The following is a 9,323-nucleotide window of genomic DNA, read 5'->3' as shown; positions in this document are numbered from 1 at the left end:
TGAGTATGTATCGTGAAACACAAAGCGCACAATCATCCCAGCAGTTCGACAAACAGTCAATTCATACTAAAAAGACAATATTTTCCACTAACAGTTAACCACCTGGATGATCGTAATTTGTATGTTTTGGGTCATTCGTCACGAATGTACTCTTTGTAATAGAGAATGAAGACAGTCGTCACTTTAGTGTCCTCTTTGTAAGCGGGAGCGGAGACAGACGTCTTTTTACTGTCCTCAAGTAACCTAGAGATTATACTCTTAAAAGTTGTTTTTTTGTTCTTCCCAAAAACAGTCGTCACTTTAGTGTCCCCTTTGTAAGCGAGAGCGGAGGCAATCGTCTCTTTACTGTCTCTTTGTAGCCCATGTTTAAATGGTCGGTCACTTAGGTAGTCAGGTGGCTAGGGGCCACCACAAGTGGTAGGGCTTATAAAAGGATTTCAAAGCTTAAAGGACTACAAACAAATATTTATATGCATTTTATGATGCTAATATTGGTGTCAAATGGAAGATGGTAATCTGTACATTCTATCCATATATATTATTTACCTGTCTCACTTAGAAAAAAAAAAACGAAAAAGAAGTTAAATTTAAAAAGGTTTCATTTTCGACACAAAAACTTTTAACTATTTTTTTGTGACAAATTTTCTTTAAGATTTCCAATTCTTTCTTGATGATCTTGATGATTTGAAATAAATTATTTCGAAGCAGAGGAACGCACCTTCATTTGAAATTAATATTAATGCCAACTTTTTAATATAAATTTGGAATTCATCTTTTGAAATCGGTTGTCTTTTTAACTTAAAAGTCCTTTAAAGAGCCGATTATGAAAAGCTGAGTACACAGAGTTAACACTAATGGTCCACAGTTTCCTGTACGTATAGATTTTTTCATGTTTGAAAATAACTTTTGCACGGTTTATAAACAGAATTATGATTTTCACTTCTTTCACTTTAATTCTAAGTTTAGTTCTTCTCAAATATTATAAACCATTCCTGTTTATGTGAAATGATTTTCTATATAAAGAAATTACTGTTTTTAAGATTTTCGACGAGTTCTAGAAATACAGGCTATACAATTATTTCCATGATTTCTTTTCAAAAATTATAAAATAAATTTTCATTATTTTAGAAAAATTATTAAGAAATTAAGAAAAGAAGAAAATTTATACTAAAAATATTCAATTATGTAGAAAATATATACTAATTTTACTGCTAAATAGTGAGTTTTTCTTAATCGCTTAATTGATAGAAATTATTAGGTTTATTCGTTATTTGAAATTTGACAATTTTCATTTATTCGAACGATTAATCGTAAAAAATTAATCAATTAACCGATCGACGATTAATCGTTTGAATAATGGTTTATAAACAAAAATATTATTTCCACTTCTTTCACTTCAATTCTATGTTTAGTTTTTCTCAAATATTAGAAATTATTCCTGTTTATGTGAAATGCTTTTCTGTATAATGAAATTACTGTTTTTAAGATTTTCAACGAGTTCTAGAATTCATACGTTCCATTGAACACTAATTAAACCATATACCGGCGGATAGAGAGGCAGATAAAAAAATCACCACTACACACACACTGTTAGCATTTTTTCATTGAAATTGCACTGGAAAAAATATTTGGTTATTTTTAATTTTGAAGATTAAATTGCATTTCTGTAAAATGCGAATATTTATAAACAATGTGTAATCAATGTACTTAAGAATGATAATTTCTTCACATAGAAACAGCATTTCTAATTAAAATGTACAAAAAAAGTATGAAACAAGACTCTAACTTATTTACTTGTACGTTGTTTTTGTAAATTATGCTCTTGCTTTTGCAAGTTTTTTTTGTTTTTTCAAGTTGTGTTTGCAATTTCTTTAACAAAGCGACATCAACCTGCTTTGTTGAATGCTGTCAAGCAACTATATAATATATTTGTATTTTTGATGCTCTTGTTTAGAGGTTCGTATGCGATCGTGTTGTGTACATGGATTTTGCCGAAAATCTTCGTTGTCAGAACAATACTAGCGCCGACGTATGAATTAAACTATAACTGTTGCTGAATATGTACTTAAGAACTTATCAATGTTTCCAAAACACTGGTTGTAGAAATAAAAGCGATATATTTATTAATTAATTATTTCCATGATTTCTTTTCAAAAATCATCAAATAAATTTTCTTTATTATAAAAAATTGATTAAGAAATTAAGAAAAGAAGAAAATTTATTATATAAATATTAAATTTTGTAGAACATATATAGTAATTTTACTGCTAAATAGTGAGTTTTTCTTAATTTACTGCTAAATAGTGAGTTTTTCTTAATCGGTTAATTGATAGAAATTATTCGGATTATTCGTTATTTGAAAATTAACAATTTTCATTTATTCGAACGATTAATCGTCAAAAACTAATCGATTAACCGAACGACGATTAATCGTTTGAATACTCTAATACATACGTAGTATTTCACAAATGCAACAGCAAATAACAAAGCAAAAATTAATGAAATGATGTGTAAAAAATTTTATTGTATAGAAATTAAAAGTAACAAAAAATGTTTTGAAAATATTAATAAAAATATAAATAAATAAAGAAATAAATTACCAAAACTTTTTTTATACAATGAATTTAAAAATAATATCCTATATTTTTATTAAAAATATCCAAACATATGCCTTCTATTTAAGTGCATAAAATTATTTGGAAGCATATTACCTACCTATTTCTATATCTATATAATTAATAGGCAAAGCGATTTTTTGTGACCCATTTTACTTTTACAGTATACATACGATCTTGGCCAAAGATATATCATTTTAAAAGTAGAATATATATACTAATAAGATCGGTTCAGGATTTTGGGAGCTATAAGCATTTAAAGTTGTTACTAACACATAGAAACAAAAGTCACACGTACGTATGCTTGAATAAAAAACAAACAAAGCAAGAAACAAAGCATTAAAAGTAAACAACACAATAATCCAGTGATGCCACATATAATCTTAAAAAATAATAAAATTTTTATCTTACTTATTTTACATATGCATACATATTTTTATACCCACCATCGAAATATTGCTCTAAGACCCCATAAAGTATATATATTCTGGGACCTCGTAAGATTCTAAGACGATCTAGCCATGTCCGTCCGTCTGTCCGTCTGTCTGTTGTTGGCACGATAGCGTCCACAAAATAAAAGATATTTAGATGAAATTTTCCCAAAATATATTTTATTGATTAGAAATGTTTGGTATTGAAAATGGGCAAAATCGGTCAACGATTTCGCATAGCCCCCATACAAATGTACCCCCCGGAATATTGTATAAATAGCTTCAAATATTCACAAATTCGTTGTTTATGAAGCAAATACCACAACATTTCGCATAGGTCAGTTTTTTGACATCTGCAAAATAATTCTGCATTATGGCGGACATAGGACCATAATTGGCCCCTATATAAGGTCCCCTTTAGAAAATGACTAAATAGCTGATTACTGGCTTAAAAATTGGAATATAGGTTTGAAATTCGACACACATAAGTTTCATGCAAGTATAGCGATGAAATTTGACATTAGAAAGTTTCTTACTAGCCAAAACCTCTTTATGAAATTTTATGTGGATCGGTCCATAATTGACCCTACCCCCATATAAGGTCCCCTTCAGAAAATGACTAACGCTTATTACTGGCTTAAAAAAGGGAATATAGTGATGAAATTCGACACACATAAGTTTCATCAATCTCTCAGTCAAATTTTATGTATATGGTCCATAATTGACCCTACTCCACATATAACAAAATTACTTTAACGCTCATTACTCGCTTAAAAATACAAGCATAGCGATGAAATTTGACATAAGTAAGTTTCTTACTAGCCAAAACCTCTTTATGAAATTTTATGTGGTTCGGTCCATAATTGACCCTACCCCCCATATAAGGTCCCCTTCAGAAAATGACTTTAATGCTCATTACTGGCTTAAACAAACGAATATAGCGATGAAATTTGATATAAGTAAGTGTCTTACCAGCCAAAAAATCTTTATGAAATTTTATATGGATCGGTCCATAATAGACCCTACCCCTCATATAAAGTCCCTCCATATAATTACTATAACGCTCATTACTAGCTTAAAAATACGACTATAGCGATGAAATTTAACAGAAGTAAGTTTTATACTAGCCAAAATCTCTTTACCAAATTTCCCAGAAATAAGTTTTATACTAGGCAATATCTCTCTACCAAATTTTATGTGGATCGGTCCATAGTTGACCCTACCCCGCTTAAAAATTGGATTATAGCAATGAAATTACACAGAAGTAAGATTTATCAAGTCAAAATTTACAAAATTTTATGTGGATCGGTCCATAATTGACCCTTCCCCCCATATAAGGCCCCCTTCAGAAAACGACTTTAACGTTAATTATGGGCGTAAAAATACAAATATAGCGAAGAAATTTGACATAAGTATGTATCTTAGGAACCAAAACTTTCCACCAAATTTTATGTGGATCGGTCTATAATTGACCCTACCCCCCATATAAGGTCTCCTCCATAAAAATACTTTAACGCTCATTACTGCCTTAAAAATACGAGTATAGCGATGAAATTTCACAGAAGTAAGTTTTTCGCAAGCCAAAATCTCTTTACCAAATTTTATGTGGAACAGGCCTTAATTGACCCTACCCCCAACATAAGGTCCCTATCAAAAAATACTTGAGGGTCCATTACTGGCTTAAAAATACGAGTATAGTAATAAAATTCGACTGAATTATGTGGATCGATCCTTAATTGACCTACCCCTGTATAATGTCCCCATCAAAAAATTAATTACTGGGCTAAAAAACGAGTAAAACGCTACCCCCTTCAGAAAATTACTTTAAAGCTCAGTACTGGCTTAAAATACTAGTAGATTTATGAAATTCGACATAAACTAGTTTCGTGTAAGCTAATATCTCTATCTCTTCTAAAGGAACCGAAATCTCTTTATCAATTTTATGAGGATCAGCCCATAATGACACCAAGCCATATAAATTTCGCCCCAGAAAATGACGCGAAAAATACGAATACAGCAATGCAATTCGACATAAAACAATTTTGATTTAAAATCTCTACCATATTTTATGACTTTAATGCTCCTTAATGGCTTCAAAATTCAAGTAGATAGATGGAATTTTAAACAAATAAGGAACTGAAATCTTCCAACAGACTTTTATGAGAATTGGTCCATATATGTATGTATAAATAACCCTACTCCCTATAAAAATTAGCGCTGTCAATAGTAAAACCCCCATTAATGGACATCTTTCAAATATTACTCTGATGTTCTCATTAATATCGATATATAACAATAAAATATTCAAAACATCAAAGTTCATTTATATGGCAGTGATTTGGGTATAAAAGATTCGGCATAGCCGGATATAACACTTTTACTTGTTTTAATTTGAATTTTTAATTAAATTTCGATTAGGGAGGCTTCATTTCTCTAGTTTTTATTATATTGTAAAAATTTATGAACATTTTATTGCATCTTTAATTTTTTAACACTACTTTTTTAATTTTACATAAAACTGAATGAAAAGTGTTTTACCTGTTACTTTTTGTCATCCATAATTTGTTGCTATTTCTTAATAATTAGATTTTTTTTTGTAAAAAACGACCGTAAAAAAATTTTAAATTTTTAGAATTTACATTCTATTTATCATATTATTAATAGAAATGCACCACGTGTTAACATGCTCATTATTTTGCCTTTATTGTAATTTTATTTACACTCATTTGTGCATTTTCGCACAGCAGTACTTAAAGTAAATAGAGTAAATCATAATATCCTCAATACTCGTTTTTTCGTTTGGGTATTTTGCTGAAATGTTTGAATAAAAGAAATTCCCAACATATTCTTTGTTTTTATTCATTTGAGATCACACATGCCAGCTAGCTATGCTTTTGAATAGTGAATAAGTCCATACATGTTTGATACGCGTATTGAATATACGTAATTATATTTCATTGCGAATACGTACATGAAGATACTCAAAATGAAACTTGTGTGGACGTATTCAAAAATTATGAGCAAATAAATTGCATTACTTGTTTAATATATACACATTGGCAATCTCTGATTTGTACCCCTGTACCAAAATTTGAGATTGGGATTTAATAGACCCCTTGGAGCATCTAAAAATATTATTTTTTGTTACAAGAATCTGTATTTAAACGATCCAAGATATATTATTAATATTATTCTGTCGCTAATTCAATATATTGGAACATAAGTCCATTTTCATAATACAAGGGTCAAACATTTTCGGGGAAAGTTTTCTTGTATATATTCTTTTATATATCAGCTTTTAAATATTTTAAAATGTATTTGTGAAGTTTACAACTGCAAAACATGCCTCGAAGAAACACTATTCAATTTGGTAGTATCATTATTTTTATATACCAATGACGTCCAGGCTGCATGCCACTATATCATTATGGTCTAACTCAAAAATATCGACATCTGTTTAAATATTGATTACTATGATCAAAATAAACCCAAAATTTTGGATTTACAGTGTTATTGTAATGGGCAACGTAAGCGTGAAAGTTACGAATCGTAAAAACTGAAATCTACTGTAAAGGAAGAAGTTTTGTGGAGGCATGTTTTGGAGTTGTATACCGATATAATGTATTGAAAAATTAAAATATATTAGTGCTAATATGTACAACTTTGTCGAAAATATCGACCCAAGTGGTATGAAAAGAGACATAAGTCCATTTTCATAATACAAGGGTCAAACATTTTCGGGGAAAGTTTTCTTGTATATATTCTTTTATATATCAGCTTTTAAATATTTTAAAATGTATTTGTGAAGTTTACAACTGCAAAACATGCCTCGAAGAAACACTACTCAATTTGGTAGTATCATTATTTTTATATACCAATGACGTCCAGGCTGCATGCCACTATATCATTATGGTCTAACTCAAAAATATCGACATCTGTTTAAATATTGATTACTATGATCAAAATAAACCCAAAATTTTGGATTTACAGTGTTATTGTAATGGGCAACGTAAGCGTGAAAGTTACGAATCGTAAAAACTGAAATCTACTGTAAAGGAAGAAGTTTTGTAGAGGCATGTTTTGGAGTTGTATACCGATATAATGTATTGAAAAATTAAAATATATTAGTGCTAATATGTACAACTTTGTCGAAAATATCGACCCAAGTGGTATGAAAAGGGACTTAAGATCCATACAATTCAATTAGAAACAGAAGAACGACACAAAAAATACATATTGAAACTTTTAAGTACAGATCCTTAAACAAAAATTATTATTTTTATATACCTCAAGGGGTGTAAAAACGCCATTTTAATGATATTACATGAAAAGATGGTACAAATGCTCCAAAATTGTGATACCAATGGGCCAAAAATATATAATTTCGGTTGATAGTAACCTCTTGAATCAAAAGTTTCGTATAATATGGTCATATATGAAATACAGGAAAATTTCGAATACTTTTGTGAGGCAATTTTTTGGACTTTTTTTAAAAAAGTTAAATCCATTGAGGTAAATTGTAATTTTTCGAAATATTGATATTATACCTTAGGACTTTCTGGACAATATAACAAATTTAATTATTCATTTCACACACAAAAATTTTTATTAAATTTTGTTTCTTTTCAAAGTACAACCAAATTCGAATACTTATGTTAGACACTGTACCTGGATAAATCAGTTTTTAGAGTACTCCAGATACTTCGGGAAGATCGCTATTTAAAATCAGCAAAAATTTATCCATAAATAACGGAGATATGACCTCCGTTTCATCAATTATACGGTAAATTTTGTTTACACTTGTTTATAAAAAAAGCCAGAGCAAGAGTAGCAGAGCGAGAACGGAGTGTGTTATTGGCTAAGTTAGGTTGATAGGAGGATGTATACTACATCAAATCCGAAGAAATACACCTAGGTAACAATCGGGCCTGTTGTGCTCCCCTTATCATGAGAAAAAAAGGGAATTGATATAGATGGGATTCTACCCGGTATTTACCCAATCTATGGGCAAATACTGGGTAAATACCGGGTATATTCGTTTTTTAAACCTTTTTTGGGTATTTATAAAAATGTCATAATTTTCAAAAACTAATTGTCAATCTTATCTTATAAATAAATTTAAAATAATCAATTAAATTTGTATAAAAAATTATAGAAATTCCGTTAAATAGCCATTAAAGAAAAATAAGGTATGTAGTAATGGTTCTAACAGTGATGAAATGTAAAAATTAACTTGAAAAATTGTAGCATTGGACATGGAAAGACCAAGAAATGAAAAAAAATATGGAAGCATTTTTCCAGAAATGTTGTGCAGATATTGTGACACAAACAATGCACTGAGTGCTCTTTCAAAATCTTTAACTGCCGAAGGAAGGCGACTTGTATCCAAGGAAAACTATTGGACTCCTGATTTATCTTTTTCAAAATTTATATACGAACTAGGAGGAAGACTATGTTTAAATTTAGACCTCTAAACAGACCTTAGGTTGCTTTGAACCAATGTAAAAGGAACTGTCGTGTAGTACAGGAAAAATACCTAATTTAGATATTTTAAAAGAGAGGTGGTTATCATACCGTAACGTCAACAAAAGCAATAGTTTTCACCTAATACATACACTTATATATATTAAGAACCCAAATCAAGAATAACTATCCAGATCCAAATACGCCTACTGTATCTTATTCATAAAATAAAGGATTTAAAATATGAGGTTGAAAATCAAGATTTTAGCATTTAATAGTTCTATAGTGATGTCCCCATACTTAGAGTGGCTAGGATGGTACTTAGTGTTAGATTTATTGAATAAGAATCAATATTATACAATTCTAAATAAAATTTACACAATACTCCCCAAATAGATGGAATTTCCGTAATGTAGTTTTTGTTTATCAATACAAAATGAACAAAAACCCGGATTATTTTTGTTATAATATATGGATTTATACCTCACAAAACATTTGTTCTAGGTCCAAATCTATTGATTATCTAATATATCATGTATCCAATTCAAAATTACTTATTATTTTCGAAATTTAATGAAAGTAACGATAGATTTCATGTTAAGTCAAATATTGATAAATTCTAATAGGTATATAGGATAATAAATCCGTTAAGAAATTTCCAAATTTAGTCGTTCCACTATTAAAATATCTAAAAAATGTTATTCTAAAATATAGGAGTAATAAAAATATTAAATTTTATAAAATAATGGAGCAATATTAAAAAAATGAACAAAAAACCTAAAAAAGCAAAATACTTTATTGACCCAAAAAATTA

General features: G+C 29.3%; 1 protein-coding gene across 1 annotated transcript in view; it reads left to right on the top strand.

Annotated features, from left to right (window-relative positions):
- LOC111683915 (kinesin-like protein KIF21B) overlaps nucleotides 1-9,323 on the top strand; it is a 368,894-nt gene that overhangs the window by 4,519 nt on the left and 355,052 nt on the right. The window lies entirely within an intron of this gene.

The sequence above is a fragment of the Lucilia cuprina genome, chromosome 2 (assembly GCF_022045245.1).
Source record: "Lucilia cuprina isolate Lc7/37 chromosome 2, ASM2204524v1, whole genome shotgun sequence".
Lineage (NCBI taxonomy): Eukaryota > Metazoa > Arthropoda > Insecta > Diptera > Calliphoridae > Lucilia > Lucilia cuprina.
The sequence above is the reverse complement of the archived record's forward strand: the minus strand, read 5'-3'. Positions and strand labels throughout refer to the sequence as shown.